The 27,689-nt window shown below is 46.2% G+C and overlaps 1 long non-coding RNA gene across 5 annotated transcripts in view; it reads left to right on the top strand.

The window, feature by feature from the left end:
• LOC118311302 overlaps positions 1-27,689 on the top strand; it is a 140,309-nt gene that overhangs the window by 104,194 nt on the left and 8,426 nt on the right. For 2 of the 5 annotated variants that reach the window (XR_007030788.1, XR_007030786.1), the window contains 4 exons: positions 2,073-2,202; positions 13,960-14,069; positions 14,988-15,096; positions 15,226-15,671. This is a non-coding gene — a long non-coding RNA (uncharacterized LOC118311302). Of the gene's footprint in view, positions 1-2,072; positions 2,203-13,959; positions 14,070-14,987; positions 15,101-15,225; positions 15,672-27,689 lie in introns of those variants that run through there. The other 3 variants (XR_007030787.1, XR_007030790.1, XR_007030789.1) reach the window with 3 other exon arrangements.

Below are 27,689 nucleotides of genomic sequence, written 5' to 3'. Positions count from 1 at the left end.
ACGGTTACAAACATGCTTTTGAAGAAAAACACACTAAGTCGCTCTGATAACACATTGGTTTTCACATAATCCTCAATCTTTTTTTGTGTGAACGTGCCTCCACGTGCGCCCGGCCCTGGGCGTGTCCGTCTGAGCGAGAACTAACCCAACAGAGACACAACACTGGAGTATGAGTCATAAGGGTGTGTGTGTGTGTGTGTGTGTGTGTGTGAGAGTGTGTGTGTGTGTGTGTGTGTGTGTGTGTGAGTGTGTGTGAGAGTGTGTGTGTGTGTGTGTGTGTGTGTGTGTGTGTGTGAGTGTGTGTGTGTGTGTGTGTGTGTGTGTGTGTGTGTGTGTGTGTGTGTGTGTGTGTGTGTGTGTGAGAGAGTGTGTGTGTCTGTGTGTGTGTGTGTGTGTGTGTGTGTGAGCGTTCCTATCCATTCAGCACAAGAACACAGACGTCCCAGTGCCAGCGGCTCCGCGCCCGAACCCCCGTCCATCCCCCGGTGACACAGCGTTTACACAGTGACGGAGACGCTCGCGATGAAGTTCGATCCGTGTTTGATCCTCAGCAGCTGTAAAAAAACAAGTTAATCTGCTGATTAACTCTTGGCTCTTCTTTCTCACATCACTATTACTGAATGTCACTGGATGGATTTGTTTTGACATATAAAGCCGAGTGGTTAGTGAACACTGCACACACACACACACACACTCACACACACACACACACACACACACCGGGTCCGGTGCGGTATTGCCTAAACTGAAGCCTGTGTTCTGTGGCGCCACCAGCAGGGGGCGACTTCCCCCTTGCAAAAAGAAGTCAGTCTCTATGGACGTCTATGAGAAAATGACTCGATACTTCTCACTTGATTCAGAACCTCGCCCCCTACGTCTACCCCCCCCCCTAATGAACGAGATCGGCAGCTCTCGAACCGACACCGGGTGGCGTCACGATGTCTGTTGCCACGACATGAACAGGCCAGAGGAGGGTCGCGACCTCCCATTTCCATGATGTGAATATAAGGATCTTTACCGATACTTCTTCTTATCTTTGGCTCAAATTCCATCTATCTCTCGTTGGCTTGTTTCCCTTCTTTTTCTCTCTCTCCTCTGTTTCTGAGCCAGGCGTCCAAGTGTGTCGCTATTTATGTAATGCTGTAAAATTTAATGCATGAAACGAGGGGACGTTCAATAAATAATGTGCCGTACTTCCTGCAAGCAACAGACTTTATTCACGGCGTCAGTCTGAGAGGCGGCGTGCATACAGACACAGGCCGCGCAGATTATCATCATGTTATAGATTCATGCTTCAGACATACAGTGTACAAATGCTTATGATTTAACCAGGATTCACCCCATGATATCTGACTCCTACGCTGCATATCGTTCGGTGCTTGCCGAGTTTTTAAAATCTAAGATTTGGAAAATATGAGTTTAATGATCTCGTTTTCAAAAGTTATTGACTTGCTTCCATCTTTGAATCCATGGAATATTCCCTGAATCGATTCACGGATCTGTCTCATTTCGAGAGTTTCTCGTCAAGTAAAAATGATCTCGCTTGCATGAAAAAGATAACTTCACTCGTGTTCGGTCATTTTCTCCTCAAATTCAGTGTTTGTGTTGAATTAGGAACTGCGGTGATTGTAGTTACAATGAATATTAAACACTAATTTAATATTTCAAAGAGGACAGAAAACATCTGTCGTCAGTTTAAAAGCCGATACAGGGCGGTTGCGGTGATTGGTTCGATGCTGACCAATAGCAGAGTCTAGTCACGTCAAGACATCCGAAACTCCTGAACTCCTGAACTCCGATACTGTAGATGAGGAATTTTCCATTAACCTCTGGTGTGCTCGAGCTGTGAATCAAGATCTGGTGACGTATTTGACAAAAAGCTTGTGGAAAAGAATCTTAATGAGAAAAATCGACATTATCTCCGTGCACAAGCCACATAATGTATTTTCACCTGTTTGTACCAAAAAAAGAAAAGAGGAAAAGAAAAAGAAAGAAACACTTTGACTTTTCCTCCTTCACTGTCTGAGAACATTGCGTTCAGAACATCTGATATTATTCTTATCGCATTACAGATCTTTTCTCATCTCGCAAGCTGCGGCAAGACCAGGAGCAAGACGCAAGAAAGCATCCTGCTGTCATCTCAAGTCGTGTGATTTGTCTCCGTGAAATGAATCTGGCGGCCGCGACGCTTCGGAATCACAGGTCAGGACTCTTTAGAGGAGAAGAGCTCCGGTTCACAGAGGACGCAATAAAGGAAATTAGACTAATAACTGCTGGTGGTGGGGGGAGACGAGCGCGGCGGGTTATGTAATTGTGCTGTATATCAATCAATGAAGTCTCGACCTGGGAAATGAGCCCAGCGTTGAGTCTGCGGGTCGGTTTCTTTGGCACCCGCTGTGAGCGCCGGAAGGAAAAGACTCAGCAAACTGCAGCGGTGCCGAGGGGCCGTGTGTGTGTGTGTGTGTGTGTGTGTGTGTGTGTGTGTGTGTGTGTGTGTAGGTTTAATACGCTGACTGACAGGACAGCAGTGTGTGCAATGCATGATGGGCAGGGGGGGCGTGGGCGGGGTGTCACATGGTACATGGCATCGTCATATCTCGGCAAAATATGTCAGTCAGAATGAAAACTATACACACGACACAACACACGATACAGGCAGATCTTATTATATATATATATATATATATATATTAATGTATATATATATACATTAATTTAATTATACAGATCTCACAGCCTCCGCTGACAGGAGGTTATTGTCCCTCTCGTCAGCGCCGGCTGTACTTAATCAGATCAGAGAACTGCGCTCGCCTCGTTTCAAAGGAAGTGGTTACGTTGAAAATCAACAAAGCAGTAAAAGCTCCTTTAAGAGACGAGGAAATAAATTTTAAAAAATGAACATAAACATGTCCAATAAAAGGGGAAAGTCTCTAATTTCTTGTTATTTTTTATTGTTGTTTGCATCATATACTTACACAGTGTCTTACACTTTTCCGTCTCCTGATGTTTTATCGGAGTGAATCCGCAGTCGCACATTTAGCAACATAAAGTAAAACGACGCGACGTTTTTCACATAACTCGTCTCCTTTTTCTCTCTCTCTCTCTCTCCGTCTCAAGGTTTTTTTATATATTTATTGTTTCTCCTTTAAAATGTTTTTATTGTCTTCTATTTTATTGTTGTTTTCATTGTTATTGTTCCCTCCATATGTATAAATATATATACATGATTCTTTTTCCCTTTCCCGTGTTCGTTCATTAGTCTCCCATCGTTTTACCGGGTGATATTTCTTCCGTTTTATTGTGCACTAAGTTGCAGGAAATATCTGCTTCACGTAATATTGAATTCATTGACTAATTTCGTTGCAGAGTCTTGTAAGACCTGTCCTCATCTGCCACACACAAAGTGATACTTGACTGGATTATTTGTTGTTTGGAATTCAGTTATATCCCTTTAAAGATCCCCTCCAGTCAAAAAATAATCAGCCATATCTAACATCTTGTTTATCACTGTTCATTAAAAAACCTTCTCAAACGGGGCTGGAAACCATCCACTGTCTCCCTCATTGAGGAATTCGGAGACTATGAATATTCATGATATGCAAATAACACAGGCCCCGCCCACCTCAGCTGCTTGGCTACGTTGACCGGTGGAAGAATGTGAGCGACAAGATGGCTAGCGGCAACATCGGAGAGATTCACCCATAAAACTTTCACCAGCTGCTAATGCTAACGCTCACTGTCTGCTGACACACCTGGCGTCCTCTCGTGGATGCTAACCGCTAATGCTAACGCTCACTGTCTGCTGACACACCTGGCGCCCTCTCGTGGATGCTAACCGCTAATGCTAACACTCACTGTCTGCTGACACACCTGGCGTCCTCTTGTGGATGCTAACCGCTAATGCTCACTGTCTGCTGACACACCTGGCGTCCTCTCGTGGATGCTAACCGCTAATGCTAACGCTCACTGTCTGCTGACACACCTGGCGTCCTCTCGTGGATGCTAACCGCTAATGCTAACGCTCACTGTCTGTTGACACACCTGCCGTCCTCTCTTGGATGCTAACCGCTGATGCTAACTGTCTGCTATCAGACCTGCCGTCCTCTCTTGGATGCTAACTGCTAATGCTAATGCGAACTGTCTGCTGACACACCTGCCGTCCTCTTGTGGATGCTAACCGCTAATGCTAACGCTGGCGAGTACGTTTTTGAGCCCCTTTAAAAGGCACCTGGCTTTAATCACGTGGACCGTAGTCGTAGTCACCGGCCACAGGATAATGAAGCCAACGCAGAAAGCGCATGAAGCCTGTGTTCTCTTGAATGACCAGCAGAGGGCGACTCCACAGGTTGTTTCTATAGAAGTGAGAAAACGACTCTTACGTCTCACTTGATTTGTAACGTCAGTTAAACATTTTCCTCAGGAGTTTATGGTCCGATCTCTTCTTCAATTCAGTGTGATGATCATTTTGTAACTTATGGTTCATTTATAGTCAAATAGACGACAAAGCGCCGTCTGCATTGGAGTGTAGATACAGCGTGATTGACAGCTAGTACCGTCCAATCAGTGAATGGTGGCAGGTGCAGGTGGGAGAGTAGTGGACGAACTCTTAGTCAGACCCCGCCCCCAATTCTACATGTGGTTTGGCTAGTTGGTATAGCTTAGAGGGTTACACCACTGACTTTGGTACAGATACAGGGGGTTTGATTCCCATAATTCCTAACTTGGCTAAAAAAAACAACCCGGTGTGGATTGTTTACCTCTGGTACGCGACCGAGCATCAGCAAAATAAATGTATGGCAATGTTTGATAAAAAACAAGATGCCACTGATCAAAATGCTACATTTATTTTTTAAAGCCTATCACACCCAGTTGGTTATGGCTCGCTAAAGCTCCTTCTTCACCTGAACAGAATTGTAGATGTAGTGGCTCCAGAAAACAAAGAAGCGGGCTATAAAAAAAATCCCCCACCAGGCTTTAAATTGTCCCATCAGGAAGCTGTCAGACATTTTAACTTCTACAGTACACCCATATCCTTTTTTTTTATTACACATCCACAGGATTCAGTAGCTACATCTGTTTGCAAGGATGGAGTCTGTAACCTCCAGGGCACATCGAGCCAACTTGTCTTTAACTAACATTCAAAAACTTCAGCCAGAAAGACTGAAAAAGGTCAGAGCTGAAAAGGCCCCAGTCAAAATGATTGCCACAGGTTTTGCGGGGAGAGATTTCCCCCCCCCCCCACTTCCTTTATAGGTCAATGATGTGTTTCTCTTAAAGGTCAGAAATGTTATGTCTTCCTTCCCTCTCTCCCGTCTTTCCTTCAAAGGCCCTGGCTCACTTTCCCCTGATCTTTGTGGCACATAAAAGTGAGCGATAAAACTTTTTTTATTCTCGTAAACCCGCGGCTGCGTTCGGGCCTCGCGCCGAGCGCGAGCAACACTGCCGCCCGTCATAATCTCTCCATCAAATAAAAGGGAATCTAATAAGCATATTAACGATGAGAGAAGAGTGAATTCTAATCACAGATAAGGCTTTTTTTTTTTTGGTGGGACATGAATCTATTACCGTTTTTAGTCTGTCTGAAAAAACACTGAGCTGAGACGGGGGGGGGGGGGGGGGGGGGGGGGGGGGGGGGGGGGGGGGGGGGGGGGAGGTCTTCTTCATTATGAAAACATTAACTCCAAATCCATTTGTTTTCCGCGCCAAAAGGGAGTCTCGAGCTGAATACTAATCCGATCTGCTCCCAATAATGAAATCATTAATATAAATTTAATAAAAATATGCAGGGTTATCATTTGAATGTTGTTTTCCCCCCCCCCCCCCTCCCCTTTCAGCCACACAAAGAAGACCCTGTGAGTCGATCCTGTAATTAAGACACATTAACACATAGCACCTAACAGACTGGCTCAATTACCACAAGGGCTGTTAAATTATATTGGAGCGAGAGGCGGCGGGAAATGCTGGTGTTCATTACGGGGAAACTGCCATCCGCATATTTCCATCGCCGAGCGCCTTTATGAACTTATGATTATTTCCTTCCTGGTGGCTTTTTATTGTTCCATAAGTATTTGAATGGCCTCTTTGAACTTGGCAACGTCAGTTAACTGTCACCATCCCGGTGTCTGAAGCGTTTGCTCATTCAGACACGAAGCAGACGACGATTTCAACATCCCCTCTCTCATACGGTACAGGGTCGACCCGTGACCTCTGGCCTCCGTGTGCGTTCAGGCTGCAGTGGAGGGATGGAGCTGCTCCAGCAGGCGCCTTGTATGGAGTTATGCAATGAGAATATTATTAGTATGCACTTAGAATTTAACGTATGTAGGCAAAAATGTTTCCCTGGAACGTTCACATTTGGTGTAATTTGGGGCTTGAAGCATATTTGAGAAGCCTCAGACGTGGTGTCCACGCGGTGAGGGTGTGTGTGTGTGTGTGTGTGTGTGTGTGTTAAAGTCATTACTGCCTGATCCAAAAGAAACGGGGAGAAGGAGTAACACAGTCAAAGGTGATGGTTTTCTTGTGTTGTGGTGCCCCCTGCTGGACGAGCGTGTGACTGTGGCTACAGCGAGGACAATAAAACAATGTTTGATAGAGAGAGATTTACCTGTGCTTGGCACTCCTGAATTTATTTGACTAATCATTAAGATAATATCTTAAAATAATCTAGAAGAGATTACACCAAACAATAGTTGTGTTTTTTTTAAATTTACAATCTTTTCCTTTATGATGTTTTTCACGACTGGAAAATAATATAAAATAATGTCGAATCTCTTCAATGATGTACAAATACAGGATATATTTTTAGAATCTCAACTGCATGCAGAGACATTGTAATGTTTTAAAAACATGTTCATAATGGAAACATTTTTAAATTCCATAAATGTTCTTAATCTATATCTGACGTATAACCATAATTCGGATTTGAGTATCTAATCTTTCTTTGTTCCAATAGCTCACTTAATAGTAAAAAAATGGTCAGTTTTGCAAAAAGCTATTCAACTACAACCACTAAAGATTCGTTCATAATCTATATTGTCCTACATTTATTTCCAGGTTAGATTCACATGAAAATCTTATAATTCTCCATTCATTCAAGTGAATGATTATACATAAACTCACAGCTACATTGTAAATAAAATATTTCTTTGGGAGGGAAAAAGGAATTATACATATTTTTTGCAATAAAGTGAAAATGAAATTTTTGCCTCATATTATGTAACGACACTGTAAAGGCTTGGTCACATTGCAGCCATGAGAGGGCAGCACAAAACCATATCATGAAAACTCATGTGCATGCAAACCGCTGTCCCAAAAATTATAGTCCACTTACTTACTGAAATATTCTCATCATTACTTGTCATGTTAAACTAACGAAACAATTTTATTGTGGATATATAAGCTTGATATTTATACATGAAGGGTTTCACAATGAGTCTCAGTCACGCCAGCAACTGCAACGACTTCAACGTTCGGGTCCGTGAACTTTTTCTTCCTTCTTCTTCTCCTTTCTGTTGTTGCTGTTGTGATTTCCACGATGTCAGTGGGTTCGTCTGGAGGAGTCTTGACACGCTGACACTGCTTTGGAAGAGGGACAGGTCACCTTCACCTCACTGGGTTTTAACACCAGACCCCAGACTCGTCAGGACCGACTCTTGGTCCACATCACCGGGACGCCGCGCGGCTCTCGCTTGTCTGGCGGCAGTCTGAGCTTCTTCTCGTCGGCCTCGTCAATCTGTCAGGTCAAACTGTTGAATCGCTCGGAGCCGGGTCGGATCTCCGCACACGTCATACTTGAAAAGTACATCAAACCTCCCCCGCGGGAATCGATATCTATTTGTATTTATATTTGATTTTACCACTGGATCTGCGTGTTTGGTTTTTGAGTATATGAAACGACAGCTACATTTGTTCTTTTTGTGCACTGAGAGAAACCATTAGCACTCCAACCTAAGAGAGAAAATGATGTTTGTACACTTGCGTTATCTAGCGCTCACACATCTCTTCAGGTTAAACCATTTAAGATACATGACAGTATAAGAATAATGTTTTATATAATGTCAACACATTAGCACTTTACAGCAGCTCGGACAAACTCCGGCTTTTAAAAAATGACCTGTGTAGTTATGTCCGGGTCCATCCCCCTTGTGCCATCCATGTTGCACAAACTGCTGGTACAGTTGTACCCTGAGGTGAGAAGATGAGGATTCAGAGGGAAAGCCGTAAATTTCATAAAGAACCGACCTGTGAGATTCGGTGCAAACGCAGCGGCCTCGTAAATCACCCTTGACAAAGTACTGACAACGTTTCCCTCCTGCTTCTGGGAGGGCAGTTTGGAAAACAGACAGAGTTGTGAAATCTGTCGAGGAAGCACACGGAATCGTCGTCGTCACACACCGTGTGTGTGTGTGTGTGTGTGTGTGTGTGTGAGGGAGGACGAATAGGAACTGGAGACAGGGATACATCTGATATGAAAGAAATGAATTCAGGAACAGAAAGAAAGAAAGAAAGTAAAGAAAAGGCCAAAGAGGATTGGAGGACTGTCCGGTCAGCGTCTGTCCCAGAGGCAGATTGACGGCTCGACCGAATGGCTCTAATTTAAGGGTCTCAGGTGGACGCCATGTTAACACTTGTCTGGCTGCGTGGGGGAGGACACACTGGCTGCCGGGCCGGGGCGGCCGCCAAATGCTATTCATCACCAAAAAAAAGTCTTGTAGAGAGAGACACACACACATTCTCCCTCCGACAGACCTCCTCACTGTAAACCCAGCAGACGCTAAAGACATCCAGGGGCAGCTCGCGCGTGTGTGTGTGCGTGTGTGTGTGTGTGTGTGTGTGTGTCGGGAAGGCTGTCTCTATTTGTATTCTCTAAGATGTTCCAGCCTGAGCACGATTCCCACAACGTGACTCGGGCTGAAGATTCACAGCCTCGGCCGACAGAGCCCCGCGTCTATTCATCACCCGTGGCGCCGGCCGGCCATCGATTGCGCGGTTAATCTTCAATAGTGCACGTTTAAAAAGATGGTTGCTTGGCGTAGTTGAGAGGTTCGTTGTCCCCGGGACAAACCTGTACGGAGAAAGTTGGAGCACATGCTTAAAAGCGGGAAACACACAACTTTCTGGGCCTAACCTTGATTGCGCAGTCTAACGCCCACAGAAAAACGACACCGTCCGTGTTTATATTGGTCCAACAAGTCTCTCCCTGTTGGCGACCGGGACGCTGTGTTTGGTTGCGTGACAACAAAACAAGGTCGAGAATAACGTTCTGCTGGTATCCGTCCCCGGTGATGGAAATGGCAGACAGAGGAACAGACGAATTTGACAAAAACAACTCATATATAGTAAAAAGAATCCTGTTGATGGATGAATATAACCAGGTAGAATACTACCGCATGTTTAACTCCAAGTTATTTGTTTCGGTTGTTTTCGTGCTTCGGACAGTAGCCGAGGCTGCTGGCGTCCAGTTAGCCGCGATGCTAACGCCGCCGCCAGTTAACGCTAGGAGGCAGAAAACAGAAGGAGAAGCTTCAGTGAACAAACCACTTTTCTCTCCTCCGTCATCTTCCAAAGTGGCGTTGGCGACTTCCAAAGCAGCTCTCAGGAAAAGTACCTGCGTCCTTACCGACGTCTTTAAAACATGGACCAAACAAAATAATACCACCTGCAACCACTAGGGGGCATGAAAGTTGTCTGCTGCCTCTTTAACTTTCTTGGATTGGAGAAATTGTCCGTTTGCTCTGGTTTGCTTTTTATACCGTCTCTGGATTCACCTTTAGATCTGTGTCTCTCTTAAATGACCTCTATGTTCCTAAGTTGTCCACAATCACTACGTCATAAGACACTTTCAGGTTTGTTTTCCCCAGAAAAAGGAGGTGTACCGGAGGCGAAGGAATCCGATTTCCTTCGTTTCCCTTTTACAACACCGCTTGTGGCCCAACAAACAACCCCAGTGATCCATTTCCTCAGGCACTCTGGTCCACGAGGACCGAGGAGCTACTGGCCGTGTGAACTGCACTTGTGGTATTTTCTGAGCACAAATGATCCCCGTTGGGAATCTTACTTGGGACGGTGTCTCCAGAGGATTAACTTTTGGGAGCAGATTGCCGAAGTTCGATCTCCACAGATAATCGGGCTAGTGAGACAATCTGAAGCTCAAATTGATCAGACAGTTATTCCCCCACAATGTGATGTCATGGAGATGACACAAGGAACTCTGAAAATTGTTGCATACAGTCGTTCAGAAATGCATTTTTCGAGGTATCTCTTCATCCTATGGGACTAAGAAAACGCAACCAGAAGTTTATATAGATCGAATAATAATCCAATGGGGCAACACGGCGATGCAGTGGTTAGCACTGTCGCCTAGCAGCAAGAAGGTTCTTGGTTCGAACCCCTGTTAGGTCCAAACAACCGGCCAGGTTGTTTCGGTGCGGACTTTGCATTTTCTCTCCGTGTCTGCGTGGGTTCTTTTCGGGTTCTCCAGCTTCCTTGACCAGTGGCTGTTTGTCTCTGTATGTCGGCCCTGTAATGGGCTGGTGACCCGTCCAGGGTGAACCTCATTTCATCAACTGAGGCCCTGTGAAAGAACTAGAGGACAAGTCTATATCTCATGACGAATTTGCCACATTTGGATCAAATGTGAGCATCTGAGGTGAAAGATTATTCAACAGATTATGTTCATCCTAATTCTTTGAGAAGAAAAGCCCTGGAACCAGATGACCCAGGTTTAAACCCTGCGAAACATCTGCTGCGCTGAACTCTTTCTGAGCATGTCACAAAACGCCAACATGCAACATTTCAACATGTTGTAAACCTTTGATATTTCAGTGCTCTTGTCGGTCTCTGCTTTGCGAGTCCAGCAGGTTTAATTAAAAAAAAGAAGTTCTTGTGGTAGAGCTGCCTAGAAACAAACATCTAACTGGAATTTCTGGTAGGATATACACCAAGAAAAAAGAAAGAAAGAGAGAAAGAAAGAAAAACTCTGTTTTCCAATGCGGGAGCCAACTTGGAACCCGCCAGCCGCAATTAGGAAGTTATAATTACGTTGACAGTCGCGTCCTTTAATTGCTGACCAGAAACAAACACAACTTCAAACTCGTGCCAAACATATGGAAAAATTTGTGCTTTCCTTGATTTTGTTTTGAATCGCACTGCACGCCGCCCACTTCACATCGTGTTTGCTCAGGCAACCGACCCCGACTGCAGAACCCAGCCCGAGCACAACAACGGGCTTCTGCCATCCAGCAATCTTCAGCATCCCGTGTGGTCAGGCCTCGGCACATGCTAGCCATGCGCTAACAGGACCATGCTAGGCCACGGCAAGAAACCAGCGTGTGCCTGCGAGCGCTTATAATTAGAAAATGTTCCGCACGCCTGCAATTACACGGGGCCCCTCCGCAGAGTGTTATTAAAGACTCATTTTGTTTGCTTGTACCCCTTGAATGGCTCCCATGTGGTATCTGTTTGCCACATATGGTTAGCGCAGACAATTTCGCTCTGCTGCTGCCAGCGAGAGAAGGTCCTCATCAAAATGTGAACTTGAGGATTAATTTTCTTTGGCACGGGGGGGTGGGTCACCAAGGTTAAAGAGGCTGTCACAGAAAATTAAACGTGTATATCTTGTGTGTTTACACATTCTCATGGAGGCAATTCTTCACTTTAACGCTCAAACGAAATACACTCTGGCGTTCTATGCTCGGTCTGTGAAGACACAGCATCACGCTCACCACATTGATTTTATTAGTTTTGTGTTTCTCTTCTTCTGAATCCAACGCAGACCTTTTTCTGAAACAAATCCAACTGAGGCCGTTTTTTGCAGATGAGCTCACAAAGATATCGTACTCACAGCGTTTTAAGACCTTTGTCCCACGGCCATGTAAAAATAATCCCATGTACAGCAATTATCCACAGAATAATTACAGAGGCCCGGACTGACCTTGTCCTGTGGAAGGAGGCCAGTAGGATATATAGCCAGGGGCCATTGAGGAAAAGTAAAAAAATGCCGCCCTTCTGTCTTCTGTCAAGAGTTGATGGTAAAGATTGAAGTGAAGACTCCAGTTCTTCTTCTACATATTTCACCTTACGGCAGCGACAAATTGGACGGAATCGCGAAACACAAATAGCAACGTGGCAACTTAAAGAACCGTCACGTCTTAAATCTGCTATGCCTAATATTTAAAAAACCCTCTGAAATGGGGCTGAAACCATCCAATCTCTCTTCCTCATTGAGGAATTCTAGACTATGAATATTCATGATATGCAAATAACACAGGCACGCCCACCACAGCTGCTCATGCTAGGTCGAACGGTGGAAGAATGTGAGCGACAAGATGGCTAGCGGCAACATCGGAGAGATTCACCCATAAAACTTTCACCAGCTGCTAATGCTAACGCTCACTGTCTGCTGACACACCTGGCGTCCTCTCGGGGATGCTAACTGCTAGTGCTAACGCTAACTGTCTGCTGACAAGCCTGCCGTCCTCTTGTGGATGCTAACGGCTAATGCTAACTGTCTGCTGACAAGCCTGCCGTCCTTTTATGGATGCTTACTGCTAATGCTAACTGCCCGCTAACACACCTGCCGTCCTCTCGTGGATGCTAACGGCTAATGCTAACCGTCTGCTGACAAACCTGTCGGCCTCTCATGATGCGCTGCCTCTGCTGTACTGGAAGTTTTCTGGTGTCTTTGCCTCACATTTGTATATTGGACAGTGATTGGCTTTCTGTATTTGTGACGTACCAAATCTAGCTTGAACAGGATTCATTTGAATCGCAAAGAAATCTCCTCCTCGAGGAGAGGAAAGTGAAAACACCCCTACAGTGACAACATGTGCTCAGACGTCAGACATGTTAGAGAACAGAAACAGAAGAAAAACACTTTTTTGAGTGGAGGGGGACGTTAACAATTGATAGATGTTTGGCCTTTTGGCCCCGTCGCTCGCAAAACCTGCCGCTTTTCCGTCAGCGTTTTGCCAAGCCTCGATCTGGCCCGCGGACCGACCCACTCTGACATTTATACACCCCGCGTGCCCGTCAGCAGTCACAGCTTCATCCAGGAAGGTGATAATGGAGCCGCCAGCTCTCGGGCCTGTGAAAGGAATCACCATAAAGCACTTTCCTCGCGGGGGCCCCAGAAAATTCATGGGTACGGATCCAATCATTTCCCTCCTCGTGTTTAATGTCTTCAGCAGAGCTGTTCTGACTTTCATTAATGCACGCACACTTGTTTGTTATGGACTAAATTTGGAGTTTAAACGATGTACGATTACCAAAAAAAAAACCTCCCTTGCTGATAAGGTGAGGTCAAATTCATTTTCACCAAAGCTTAAAAAAATCATGATTTAGTATTTCTTAATTTTCTGATTTCAATTATGGATTATAACTTGTGTGTAAATTGTGCCAACAATGAACAGCTCCTCCAGCGACCGGCTCTTTCACCCTAAGTGTGTGAAGGGGCGGGACCGCAGGTCCTTCCTTCCTGCTGCTGTGAGACTGTTTAACCAGCACTGCTCTAAATAGAACACACACAAACACATATAGGACTCAACCACTCTAAAATAATTCACGGATACATTTAAAGTGCAATAACTAACTGTGCAATATTCATATTTTATATTTGTAATATTCCATGTATATTTATACTACTATATACAGAGCTACTGCTATATATTCTTCTGTCCACTTTGCTGCTGTAATGCCCGAATTTCCCCATTGCGGGACGAATAAAGGTATATCTTATCTCATCTTATCTCATCTTATCTTATAATGAGCTTTATATAGAATTACCACTAGAGGGGGCTGTATGACAATATAATGGTTTACATCCTATATTACCTGTGCATCACTGGGAATCCCCCTGACTGTCGACCCCCCTGACCCCTCCTCCTAAAGGGGCTAATGACACTGGAGAAATACTCGACGGACGCCGCCGTCTTGACAATGGACCGCTTTTCTGTCCCGTAGCAGCAGCGGCGGCGGCAGCATCTGTTTTCTCGCTCCTTCTCTCGGCCGTGGCGAGTCACAGTCTGCACTGTGCAGCGGTTGTGTTGTCCAGCTGTGTGGGAACGAGTGAGGTAAGTGCAGTTGACGCTGAGGTAAGTGTTGGGACGCCCCTAGTTCCTGTGTGTGTTTAAGAGACTTTACCACACTATTGTTCATTTGGTTTTAAACATCTCTTTTAAACCCCGAGAACCCAAAGGTGCCCAGAGCAAACGCGGTCCGACCCTACAGAACAGGTTTCTTTTTAAAATGCGGACAAACCAGAGGCAATAGACCAATTTCCCATCACCAGTAGACAAGTTAGCCTTTCTGAGCTGCTCCCAAACTCCGTCTGTCTGCGGGTCGGAGCTCCGGTCGGTGTCAGAGACACTTTGGTTACTTCATGTGTGTTTTTAAGACTTGTTTGCTAAATTGGAGCGTCCGTCCGATCCGATTTAGTTTCTGCTTGTGCGTGATACGTGAAGTTTTGGTTGTATTGTATTGAATGGCTTTGACACAGGAAGCACAGTGGCGGCTTTTTCCAGAATTTTGATTCTCAGCTTTTCCCCCCCGGAGAGAACCAAGTCGTGACAGTCGCCGCACAGTTCTTCCTTTTAAAAAGACAACCAACCGATAGCCGTACCGTTTCGTTCGGAATTCATAGAAAGGATGAGGATCATCCACGAGATACGACACTTTAATACTTTTTCTTTGCGCCGCTGAGGAGAATCGAGCGCTTTGAAACGGCAAGAAGCCACCAAAGTCCCTATCTTTTGTTTTTTATTCAGAAGATACCTCATCATGCATCTTTGTAGATACATCAGACTCACCGACGGACGTGTCAGCTTTGTGTTGTCGGAGCGACACGTGCGGGGACAAGACGTGATCAGAGACACAAAGTGTCGCGGCTACTTACAACCTCCTTTGCTCTGTACTGTAATTGTATGATACATATCTTTTTCACAGCTGTTCCTGCCGTTTCCTCTCGCTTACCTTTTTCTCTTCTCTCTCAGATCTCTGCATCTCTTCTTCGCCTCCCGCCACCTCTCGCTCAATCTTCTCTCAATCTGCGATAGAAAAACGTTGCACACTGGCAGCGTCGAATCTCAGCAAGAAGAGAAAGTAGGTTTGTATTGTACGTCTCCAGCAATTCTGTAATGTGATGTGAGTTGAGTTCAATCTCATCTCTGTCTTACTGTTCTTCCATTTTGTAACTAATCCTCTCTCCTCCCTCCCGCATCTCTCTGCAAGGGAGCCAAATCAGTTGACCCGGGACGTTCAGGGGAGATATCCCCTCCATTTGCTGGGTTCAGTATGTGGTATGAGGTCGCACCAGAAGAGACGAACCAATCAGCCTGGAGCTGCAGGAGCCGTGGGGTCCGCCTGCTGGGAGGACGGGGAGCTTTCACGGTGACAATGAGGCCCCATCGTGTCTAAATGGGAAATGCATGCAGCTGGATATCGCCGTGGGCCGGTGTCCCCATGTTCAAATGTGGTTTATGGAAGACATGCAGCTCCAAAAGCAGAGTCGCAGTATCATGAATCTGGCTGTGTGAAAATGCGGCTTTAATTTAAATTTAGCCCCTAAATGATAAAGAGTGTATCGGTGCGAAGCTACGGTAGCGTGACAAACTGGTTGGAGGGAATGAGAGCTGCCAATGACACGCCTTCAAAATAGTTCGGGGTAATTACATCAAAATCGAATTATGGATGAGTCTGAAAATTGGTGTAATATAAAAGAGTCGCACTTACACTGTCTGGACACGGTGGGTTTCCTTCTAGAACATATATACGAGTCTAGTCATAGTCATTTTCAGTAGTTGATAGAATTAAAATGAAACAGCCCAACACTACACGGTTAGTTGCTTGCTCTCGGTCGAGCCGGGAGAAGAAACACACTGTAAATGTCAGACAGAAGGAAAAAAAAACAAAAAAACCCCGACAGGTGCAGGCGGAGGAACAAACACCTGTGTGTCTGCTCGGAAACAAGTCGTCCGCATCAAGGCGGGTCCTCCTTCGCTGACAGCTGCATATCAGGTGAACTCGCAAAACACCCAATTATTCATTAATCACCTTGTTCCAGGAGCGATCAATCATCCGTCTCGCCCTGTGGTGAGAAACTCCCCCCGGTAATTACACAGTCGACTCACCTTCTCCTGCGCCCGGCAGGTTTTTAATCCGCTGGGACTTTTTCTTTTGCAAACTACTGTACCTGTATGTATTTGTCCTAAAAAAAAATCCTCTGCCAGCTGCCCCTGTACTACTTTATGCATAACCCAGTGAGCTTTCCCATATTGCAGCTTTACATGAATACCTCGAGGAAATCAATTCTCTTGATGTTCTTTTTTTTACTATATCATTTCCTGTATTTTGAACACAGTTCAATTTAAAAAAAAGTTTTAGCCCCTCAACTAATCAAACCATTTTTAAAGCTACAGTGTGTAATATTCAGAACAACGTATTCACAGAAGTTTAATATATTGTCCAAAACTACGTGTTCATATATGTATAATCAACTCTGAATGAAAATAAATAATCAATATAGTTAGACGAGGTGGACTCGCCGCCGGAAACCGAAATTGGAATCAACGGTGCGCCACCTTAAAGTGTCCCCTGTCGGTCGCTCAGTTGGTTGAGGTTTGCAACTTCATCACCAGATGCCGCCAGAAAATTACAAAAATCACACACTGGGGCTTTAAAGTATTCACAAGAGTTTAGACTTAAAGATTAAAAGATAACCTCTGCAAACGTTGACTTAAATGTAAGGTCAGTCAGGTCAGTCCCGTTATGTCCAGGCGTGACGTTTATGCCTCTTTCTCCTCCTGCAGCAGCGGACAAATTCATCCGCTCTTTGTATCTGCTGTTAGGGAGTATTTTTAGCAGCGGAATAAAAACATTTGCTGCAACTATTGCCAGTGTACTCCTGCCAGCGGGACGGGTGTCTGCGTGACTGGCTCAAAATAAAATAATCTACTGTGCGACAGAGGAATAAACCATATCAGGTTTAGGCTACACAGACAATTCTTGGTTTTGGCCTTTTCATGGGGTTCAAGTGAGCTTAAACCTTTAAGTCATGAAACTGTTGAGTTTATATTTAGTTTTAAAATGCTGCAGCACGAGAATTAACCTAGAACCTTCAGCAACCCAGCAATGCCTCAGTACAAGGCTTCAGCACAGTAGCCTTGATATCATCCTTGACGTGTCCATGTGTTATATAGTTTTTCTTACTCATTAACATACTTGTAGAAATAACACTTTGCAAAATATATTTAAAAAATCTGATTACTGTCCCTGCACTCTCTGCAAGTTCACACACACACACACACACACACACACACACACCAAACACGAACACACACACACACACACACCAAACACGAACACAATACCTCATCCTGACATCTGTTGCTGCGCCCGGGCCCTGGCGGGCTGCGTATTAAGTGCCCAGCTGACAGTCGCCCTTATGAGCCGCCGACACCAGTCGGGGGACTAAGACAGGGCCGGGCCCAGCCGACGGGGGTCGGGGTCGGTCGGCGCCACTGCGCTCAAGGAGACGTATCGGCCGCGTCGCGCTCCATTTGTCGAGAAGAGGGTTGTGATTTGGCTGCGGCTCAGGGACAGCGAGAGGACCGCTTGGCACCGGACTCTGGACTCGCTCACCACAACCCTGCTGCAGCGCCGGGGTCCAGGCCGTCATTCAGTTAGTTATTACCCTGGCACCGCTGTCGCCACGCCAACTGGCCATGAGACGTATTAGGCTCTCATGAAAAGACTGTTCATATATATGTATGTATGTATATATATATATATATATATATATACATATCTATCTAAAAGTGTTTTGGCATGTAGACACGGTGTGACAATCAAAGCTCCCGAATGATCTGCAAACACAAATATGTAACACGCAGGATTCATATTACAGTCTGCTAACTTTCCGACTGGAAGATAGAGAACATCTTTTCTCAACTTAGACTCTTTAACACACTCTTCATTTCATTTAAAACAAACTGATTCGTTGCTAGATCACCACACGAATATAGCCCGTTTCAATTGATCAATCTCTGTGATGCAATTGAATAATGGCGTAAATATGTTTAGACTGTGAAGAACGTGGAGCTGGTCAGTTGCTCAGGTCTGAAAAGTTGATGGAGCGTCCTGGCGAACTGGAAACTTCACCTTCCTCGGTGCATTTTTTAAATATTTATATATTTTTGGCATTTTGGCCAGCGCCATCTTGGTCTTTTTGAAACCAGATGTAACCACATTTGGTTACATCTACGGTACGAGCTGTCAATCACACAGTATCCAACCCCCTATTTTACTCTGATTAGACCACGCCTTTTCAAAATGAACATCGTGCTGTATTGAACCGTAAAGTCGTCAGGACAATGTTTACTGACGTCATAAATCGAGTCAATTTTTCTCATAGAACTTCTATAGAAGCAACCAGTGGAGTCGCCCTCTGCTGGTCATTCCAGAGAATACAGGTTTCAGGCAGCGGCTTTAACTCTCCTGGACCCGGTGAGCGTTTGTCCCTCTTTATTTACAGTCTGTGCTCCAAACTAATTGGGATAATGTGGCAGCATAGGAAGAAAAAAGTGGAATATATATTATATGAACATAGTTGCACTTATGGGCAGGGGATTTTTCCTGGTTGGAACAACACTTGACCTGCAGACAGTTTTCATCTTCCTATTCTGTCCTTCATATCTTTCAGGAATGTTTTCTGGCTTCAGGTATTTCCTCTGGTTCCTCTTGTGTTTTTTGGCAGTGAGACAGAAAACGAAACGAAACCGCAGTCAAGTTTTTCCGCCACCGCGCGGATTGAAATCATTGCGACATCATGTTAGATCCTCAGAGTTGATCCCCAGGCTGTAAACGCGTGATCGTAATCAGTAAGGTCGAAGCAGGAGGACACGAGGAAACTTCTGCTTCTGCCACATCCTGTGTGTTTGAAACCCCTTTTGCTCTAAGTGCGCCGCTCTTGACGGTCGGCCCAGTTAACGAATGCGTCTTCAGATGGCAGGAGACACTTCGGGTAAACCTGGCCTCGGTGCAGTTCCTGTGCCATCGCGAGTTGTTTGAGGTGCAACAAGAGGCTGGTCTGCTTTCTGTCCGTCCCGGCGCGTACCCACTTTAGGAATGGCATCGCGGAGGAAGCGCTTGCTTGTGTTTACAGAAGCAGGTGACGAACGGGTCAGAGAAGGAAGTTCGGACGGACGAGGAGGATGTAACGAGTCACGCTTTGCCACTAAGTGTACGCCAGGGTTAGATTCAACAAGGCAAGGGATAGAGGAGGTGCACGCAGTGACGAGACCTGGGTATGTGGATACGTTCCGTACCGGACAGAGGAAAACTTGAAGACTCTCAGAAAAAGCTCTTTGTTTCCCTCAGAGGCGAGTCACTGGCCAGACCATGAGTTTATTACCCAAAAGGTTTGTCCTGTGAAAGGCCACTGGGGGAGTTAGAACAGCCTCACTTCTGCTTGTTGTGTAGTCACAAGTGTGTTGTGCAGCCAATTTTTGTTGGGACTGAAATCCAACGATCCAACAGTGCAAACAGTGTCATCTTGACCGCTTCCGTCCTCGCGGCCGAATGGGATGTACAGGGCCGACAGTCGCTGCATTTACTGGTAATCAAATCACTCCATGTGAATCAATGAAGCGGGGAGAAGGTCAGAGGGGAATTCCTCGGCCACATAGCCGGCCCACACACACACACACACACACACACACAAAAGACTGGCATTCAGTCATGTACATGCACACACAGAAACACACAAACAGAGGGTACACTGAGCAATAAATATCTACACACACATCTCTTGAGCAGCAGCAACAGCTGTGTGGTGGTGTGTGTGTGTGTGTGTGTGTGTGTGTGTGTGTGTGTGTCCGTGTCCACACACTGGTGCTCTCCACATTTCTCCCGTTTCCCAATATTAGTGCCGAGCGGGAAGTCCATCTGTTAATAATGCACTGAGCAAATGAGCGATCGGCACCGCTCGACATCCAATACGCAGGAAATGTGAACAGCTGCCGCGTGCTGAAGAGGTGCTTTCACCACGCGGACGTGTTGGGGGGGGGGGGGGGGGGGGGGCTATTCTCCTTCCTCTCAGTCCCGTAATAGCAGGTCGTCTGTTGCTGTGGACGGTACGCATGCAGGAATCCTGGAGGCATGCTGGACATATGGAACATGTAAAAAAGAAAACGAAAGGCATGTATAGATTTTAAGATCCAATTCAAAGGTCAAAGCTCATGTTGGTCTTATACCCAGCGGCAGCTTGTTAATAAAGGGCGCTATAGGGCGCCGCCCGCATCGAAATTCCAGACGGACGAATGTATACTAACACCACGATAATCATGAAATTATAATTGTTCAGTAGTTGTTTTGGTAGTAAACGCCGCAGCGTTCATTCAGAATTGGTTTTATTTGCTGAACTCCTTTGTACGTTAATACACCATGTTTTCATGGGCGAGGAACTTGAGGCAGCTCTCTGCGTCCCGGGCGAATCAGAATTGGACAAATGTTATTTCATCCAATGCTCATTTTGATTCTCGACAGCTGTCGGTCAAAATCACGCTCTTGGCCGCTCGACGTTTTTGTTTTTTGAATCATATTTGACCAAGCTCTTGATCCGCGCACAACCGACCCTCCCTCCACTTGCGACTTTTTTAGTAATTCAATCATCGCAGACTGACCAGGTCGTGTTCACTCACACCACATCACGAGAGGCAAGATTTCGAAAGAAGCATGCATTCTACATCTGATCTCAAACCCCTCCACCACTACACACACACACACACACACACACACACACACACACACATTCCACATTTAAACTGGACACACAAGGGAATTTCCTCACATACCGTCAACTCACAGTTAAATCCACTGCTGCCCCCCTGATGAATAACAGCACTTACGCCCTATGTTTGTGTGTGTGTGTGTGTGTGTGTGTGTGTGTGTGTGTGTGCACCCCCTCTAACTCACGCTAAGCACTCCCGAGTGTTTGGACCCCGTCGCATGTGCAACTCCTCACCGTCCTGCTCCTCCTGCAGCGAGGAGATTGATGGCTGTTTGGTTTGTGGTCACACATCAGCGGGATCTGTCAGCGCGCTGGATGATGGAATAATCTCTTCACCCTCCTCCTCCTCTGGGGTTTCCCTTCCAGCCCCGTGTGTGTGTGTGTGTGTGTGTGTGTGTGTACTCATGCGTGGGGCTGCATCTTTGCATGTTTCTGTGTGTTGTGCGATGCCACCGCGCGGTTATCTCTCTCTTATGTCTGCGTCCGAGGATGTGTTTCTCAGGCCGCCGCGCGCCAATCGGGTATGGAAGCATTGGCCTCCTATACTACAGGGGTGTAGCACCAAATTCTGCGCCCTACGCATAAGGGCTTCGTTCTGGGTTCTGGGTTCGAGTCCCGGTTCAAACCAACCAGGGCCTTTCTGTGTGGAGTTTGCATGTTCTCCCCGTGTGTGCGTGGGTTCTCTCCAGGTTCTCCGTCTTCCTCCCACAGTCCAGAGACATGTAGAATGGGGTCAGGTTCATTGGAGACTCTAAATTGACCGTAGGTGTGAATGTGAGAGTGAGTGGTTGTCCGTCTCTGTATGTGGCCCTGTGATAGGCTGGAGACCTGTCCAGGGTGAACCCCGCCTCTCGCCCCATGTCAGCTGGGATTGGCTCCAGCCCCCCCGAGACCCTTATATGGTAAAGCGGTAGACGATGGATGGATGCTTCGCCCGTGCTCCTATAACCTGGAAGTCCCTTCGCCCCCCCCCCCCCGCCACGCAGCAAATGAGCCAGAAGGCGTGTAATGTTTGCGGTGAACCTCAGGAAGGAAACAATACGGGGAGTTGGAACTTGTTGATAGAACACTCGTCTTCGTCAGGGTCCCACAAGATCTGACTCCGAGTGTTTCCTGTGTGCGCGAGCGGCTCCCGTTGTGTCCAAGACTTTCCTCTGCATGTTTGTCCGTCTGTGTAAATACGTCTCGTCGCTGTGTGTAGGTATTTGCAGTTGAGTGTTTCCTGTACATGTGAATACGCGGGGTGTGTTCCTTCCACGTGTATACACAGCTTTGTGTGCGTGTTAGCCTCCACCTCTAATTCCCCACACGGATCACCCCTTCGCTTCCTCAATCAAACAACCCACTGGATTCCGTGCATAAATCTGCCCGGGTGTGCGTTTGAGTGAACCTAAACAAAATGGTGCTGGTTCTTGGGTGGAAGAGAGGATTTGTTGGCGTCGGGAGACGCACACAGGAAGAGGAAAATGGACAGGAAAAGGGAGTGGGGGGGGACATATAGGGATGCATTCATCCACTCCCAGACTCATGGAATTCAGAAAAAACAGAACCGTCCTGTGGGAACGACTGTGTGCGTGCGTGTGTTGATATCAGCATTCAATGTTTTGACAATGAGACAAACTCCTTCATACTGTAAGTGATTGAAAGTTTTATGATCTTTCATGTAAAGGCCTTAAAATTTCAATTCAATTTAAAGTTTCAAAACTTTAAATAAGTAACACAAAAACGACTTGACGGTCAGGCCGAGCGAGTGGAAGACCAGTGCCGACACCGTGGGTCACTTGAGGAGACTCGGACGTCATCAAGAGCCAGCGGTCGTCTTCAGTATTCAGCGAGGAAACTTTAAATATCAAACCGAGTCGGCCGTGTTCGGTACAGCGACGGCACCTCCGCTCCAGATTATGAGGATTATCCAGCGTTCAGTTGCAATCAAGAGATTGATGGGCGTCGTGTGTACACGAAAATCACTCCACCGCTCGGACATGTAGCCCAAGAGAACGAATCCTCGCGTGTGTCTGCAGAGGGCGCTGTTGCTCTGTAAAAGTCAGATAGTGTTGCTTTAACGAAGAACTTATTTGAACCCAGACCATCATAGTTCCCAAAACTTAACCAAATTGTTTTTCCGCCCTTAAACCTAACCGAACTTTGACTATAGTGGCGTCCGCCATGGGGGGGCGCCAATTCACAAAAAAGCTGCTATAGATCTAAATCAAAACTCTCCAAAAGTCACCAACATTTACCAAAGCATATTCCCATCGCCGTCGGCTCGTGTCCGTTGTCGGCACGCTGTCTGACACAGGTTTTTCCAGTCAAACAAAAGGGCACAGAGCACAATGGACCACACAAACTAAAAAACACATGGTGCCCCGAACAGTAGCCGGCTTGTCTGCCCCGCGTGTTTACACGTCGGCTTCCTGCGTCCCAGTTAATCAGCGGGATCTGGGTGTCTGCCCGGCGCAACGTTGGACCGAACGGAACGGACTGAACTCCTGGAGGAGTGCGCCTCCGTGTTACTCATAATCACAGGCGTGCATCAACAAACTGTGCCGATGCTAAATTACACAAAAGGGCCCCGACTGGCCGCTCATTCCCCGGAAGACGGCGGGAGGTGACATCACGGCACGTCGCATTCTGCGCCGTCCGCGCCACGGCGGCCTTGGGATGACCTCCTGAACGCCAGTGAGCGGTGCCGCTGTCTTCATGTAGTTTTCACCAGCGTCCAGTTGTTTTTTCCTTCTTCATTCCAGGATTCATCAGGCCCATTTTTTTTCTTCTTCTTTGAAACGACTCGCACTGATCTCAGCTTCGGGGAGAGCTGAGATTCGTCTCGCAGATTCCACGGCTGATTATTTGGCGAGGATGAGGTCAGGGCGTGTGTCTGCTCGCCCGCTTTCGCTAAACTGTGTGGCATTTTTTTTGTGTGTGTGTGTGCTTTTGTCTCCTTCCTTGTGTACGACTGTGCGTATCTCCGTGAGGATCCACCCCCCCCCCCGTATCATTCCACGCTTTGTTTATTTAAGATGAAGGCTTCCTGTGCTGGGGGCGGGAGGCGGTTTTAGTTTTCCTCCAGATTTGTTGACAAGGCCTTCATTTGACTGTCTTAGATTGTACATCACAAGTCATGTCTTTACCGTTTCAATGCTGTCACATTATTGTTCAATATATAAAGTAAAAGTCGAACACACTGTATACTATTTGAATAAACTAAATGACGTATCCACACGCTGTGATGCATTTCTCACGTGGTCTGCGAATTTTGGCCTCACGTCGTCTCTGACACTGGGCATCGGGCCGCTCATTAGAATTAATCTGAGCGTATAGTGGATTAAATGACTTAATACAATATTCTGTCATTCTTTTTTACTCTGATTGAAATTCCAAGGCTGGCTCGTTCCGTCGCAGCCTTTGTAGCCGGTGCGCAGTTGATCTGCATCTTACAGCTGAAATCAGTTTGGTGACTTTGAGATAAAATTACTTGTTAAAGGAATTTGAATGATGTTGATGAGTCCGTTGTTCACTCAGTGGCTGAAAGCGCAGACACACACACACACACACACACACACGCACGCACGCACACATGCGCGCGCACGCACACACACACACACACATGCACCAGGATCCTGACATCCATTTTACTTTCAGCTCAGGTATGTGGCACTCCACATCGGGTTGTTAAAGAGTTTTCTAAGTGTGTGTGTGTGTGTGTGTGTGTGCGTGCGCTACGTGGTGGGGATTTGTGGTTTTCAGCTGCCCTCTCGTCCCGCTCCATAGCTTCTTTGTGTGCTGAGGGAGGCGGCGATGGAGGGAAAACTGACAAAGAAGCAGTGGATGAGGGAGAATCCAAAACCCACATTCCTGTCCTGAATAAATAAATGATATGAGAAAACAACTGGTCACTTAATCTGATTCCTGTGTTACAAACATCCTAAACGTGCGTTTGCGTGCGTTTTGTTTTTTTTCTCTTCACATGAATCAACTGTTGTAAAAAGTACTCTACTTACGAGCAGGTCGATTTACAGTGTGACGTTACATTGTTGTGTTGGCGCGCGTGTGCAAACAGATGCAGTGTTTCAGGTTATAACACACACACACTGCGAGCATGTCACGTCTTACATTCATGATCTGGTGTTTGCACCCGATGGCAACACTGTTGCTGAAGAGCCTTCCTGCTGCGCTGTGCCCACGCAGAGCTGCTGTCTGTGTGTCTGTGTGTGTGTACGTGTGTGTGTGTACGTGTGCGTGTGTGTGTGTGTGCGTGTGTGTGTGTGTGTGTGTACTGGTGCGTGTGTGTGTGTGTGTATGTGTGTGTGTGTGTACGTGTGCGTGTGTGTGTGTGTGTGTATGTGCGTGCGTGTATGTGTGTGTGTGTGTGTGAGTGTGTACGTGTGTGTGTGTACGTGTGCGTGTGTGTGTGTGTATGTGTGTGTGTGTGTGTGTGTGTGTGTGCGTCCGGACTCTGCTCCTGTCCTGTTTATCTTCCGGCAGAACCTGTTGCGAGCGGCTCACTAATTGCCACGGGACGGCGCCAGGCGCTGCAGCGACAGATGTTTCAGCTGGATGGCGGCTAATGAAGTTCGGCTGGAAAACATCCATCGGAAGATTCCTCGGGAGGAAACTCCCGCCATTCGCTTCGCCCCGCGTTCGTGCCAGGGGCCACTGGATTCCACATTATCAGCCGGCGCACAGATCCCGAGCAACGAGCCGCGGGCTCCCCATCGAGGCGATTAGTGCGTTATTGATACATTTTGTATTCAGTGGAAGCAATAGCGCTTTTAATTAGCCGCTCATTGCTGTTAATGGGTTTTCCAGTTACCACCCCTTTGGCAGTTTAGCAATTAATGACATTCATCCGTATAGCTGGAGGAAAGAAGTGGCTTCATTTCCAAAAAAGATTTTTTTTTTATCTATATGAATATATAATTACATATTATAATTATGAATATATTAAAAGGCTTTAAATTTAGTATATGCTACGGCTGAATCGTGCCTGCTGGAGGTTGAACATACGGCGTTTATTTGTTTATTTGTGAAATGTGAGTTTAAGATGCCGTTTTCGACAGATGGACATCTATAATCGTCATTTCATAATTATTTGAATTATTTGCATGCAAACACCACAACAAATGCGTTATTGATTTGTGGAGCAGTCGCTGTTAATATCAAAATGTTGAATTTATATAAAACTGAAGAATGTTTTCATTTTGAGAATGAAGCTCCATGAATCTAGACTCTCGTCTCTCAGCAAAACACACATTTATGACATATAGATTCCATCCGACGTCTCTCATTTGGAAACCAGCTCATTAGTCCTCATTATTATCAGCCCACGGTTCGCGGGGGTGACGAAGCCGGCGCGCAGACGGCACTCGGACCGGACAGCTTCAATAACTGTCAAAGCCCCACGAGTGGAGCATGTATGCTAATCGCCCCAGAGAATACGGCCAATTGATTCTAATTGGTTTGCTTCCAATGGCGGAGAGGCGGCCAAGGGGTTACTCTCAAGGTTTTTTCCTGAATGGAGGCAGGTCTAATCCGGCGCACAATGAGGCATATGGGTCTGTGTCTTTTGCAAATCTGCGGACAGAATGAGGACTAAAGCCCCGAGGTTCCCCTTCTCTAAAGGGGCTCGCGCTGAATGGCTGGTAGTGGCCTGGGAGCCTGGGCGCATAATTGACGCGCTTGCCTTCCTGCCCGCGTGTAAAACATGGATGAATTAATTATGGGGTGTTAAAAAAAGAAAGAAAAAAAGGAGAGTATAGTATCAGCCAGATGTGGATAAATGGATTCGTAGATCGACTGCAAGGTTGAAAAATACGTTCGGGTTGAAATTTAGTTTTTAAAAAACTATATGAATAAAACATAGTCAAGTCAGTTTTATTGATGCAGACGATCACAAATTTGTTTTGCATACAACATCCCCAGAATATCTTATATTATATTATTTTATTCTTAGAATATAAAATACAAACTAGGACAAACTATCTTGGTCAAACTCCAAGAAACTGTAGAGTGGATTGACTGATGAAATTACCTTTTCATTCGATGCTTTATTTAGTTACGTTATTTATCTGTTGGTTATTTGCCTTTTACAGAAAAAAACCAACTTCATTTCATGTGTAATCCCTTCAGAGGATATGTTATAGAATTATTGTAAAAGATAACTAAAACAATACATACCTCATATAAAGATTGGTACAGTGACATGGGATGCTGGTCATGCCACAGTACATGTTGCTTCAGGTACTATAGGTACAAGATACAGTTGTCTCTCTCGGTGGTTGCCAGGTGATGTCATTATAATATATTCTGCCTTCAATTGTGTGCTATCTTGAATGGATACGGGTTGCTATGGCATAGCCCCCGACATCCTCTGCCTCAATCACATCCCCCAGCTCTTCCTTGGGCATCCCAAGGTGCTGTATCCCCCAGGTCAGATGGGATGTGTGTTCGGGGTTTGTCCCCTGGTTGCCTCCCACTCTCGACTCTGGTGTGGAAAACCTCCTCAGGGAAGCATCGCGGAAGCGTCATAATCTAATGGCCGGAACAACCTCAACTGCCTGTTTTTTCTTGGGGTGCGGATTTCAGCGCAGTGGTTCGACTCCAAGCTCCTTCCGGACGTCGGAAGTCTCCGTCTCTATGCCTCGTGTGTTTTACTTCCCACATTTGCTACAGAATGCTCCGTGTGTGTACCCTCAAATTTGTTGCTCTCCGCCGTCGGACCCCCGAGCGAGACTTCGAAGAAGTATAATATGAACTACGCGCCTGTGGTGTCTGCAGTTCGTCCCTGCAAGGGAGTATAAGTGAGGCCTATGGGTGAGCCCAGACACCACGAAAAACATACTCATTCAAGACGCGTGTAACCACAATCTCCTTCCTTCCTTCATTGTCTACATCCCATCTCCATAAG

Source organism: Scophthalmus maximus, chromosome 5 (assembly GCF_022379125.1).
Source record: "Scophthalmus maximus strain ysfricsl-2021 chromosome 5, ASM2237912v1, whole genome shotgun sequence".
Classification (NCBI taxonomy): domain Eukaryota; kingdom Metazoa; phylum Chordata; class Actinopteri; order Pleuronectiformes; family Scophthalmidae; genus Scophthalmus; species Scophthalmus maximus.
Note: the sequence above shows the minus strand (reverse complement) of the source record. Positions and strands in the feature narration are given on the sequence as shown.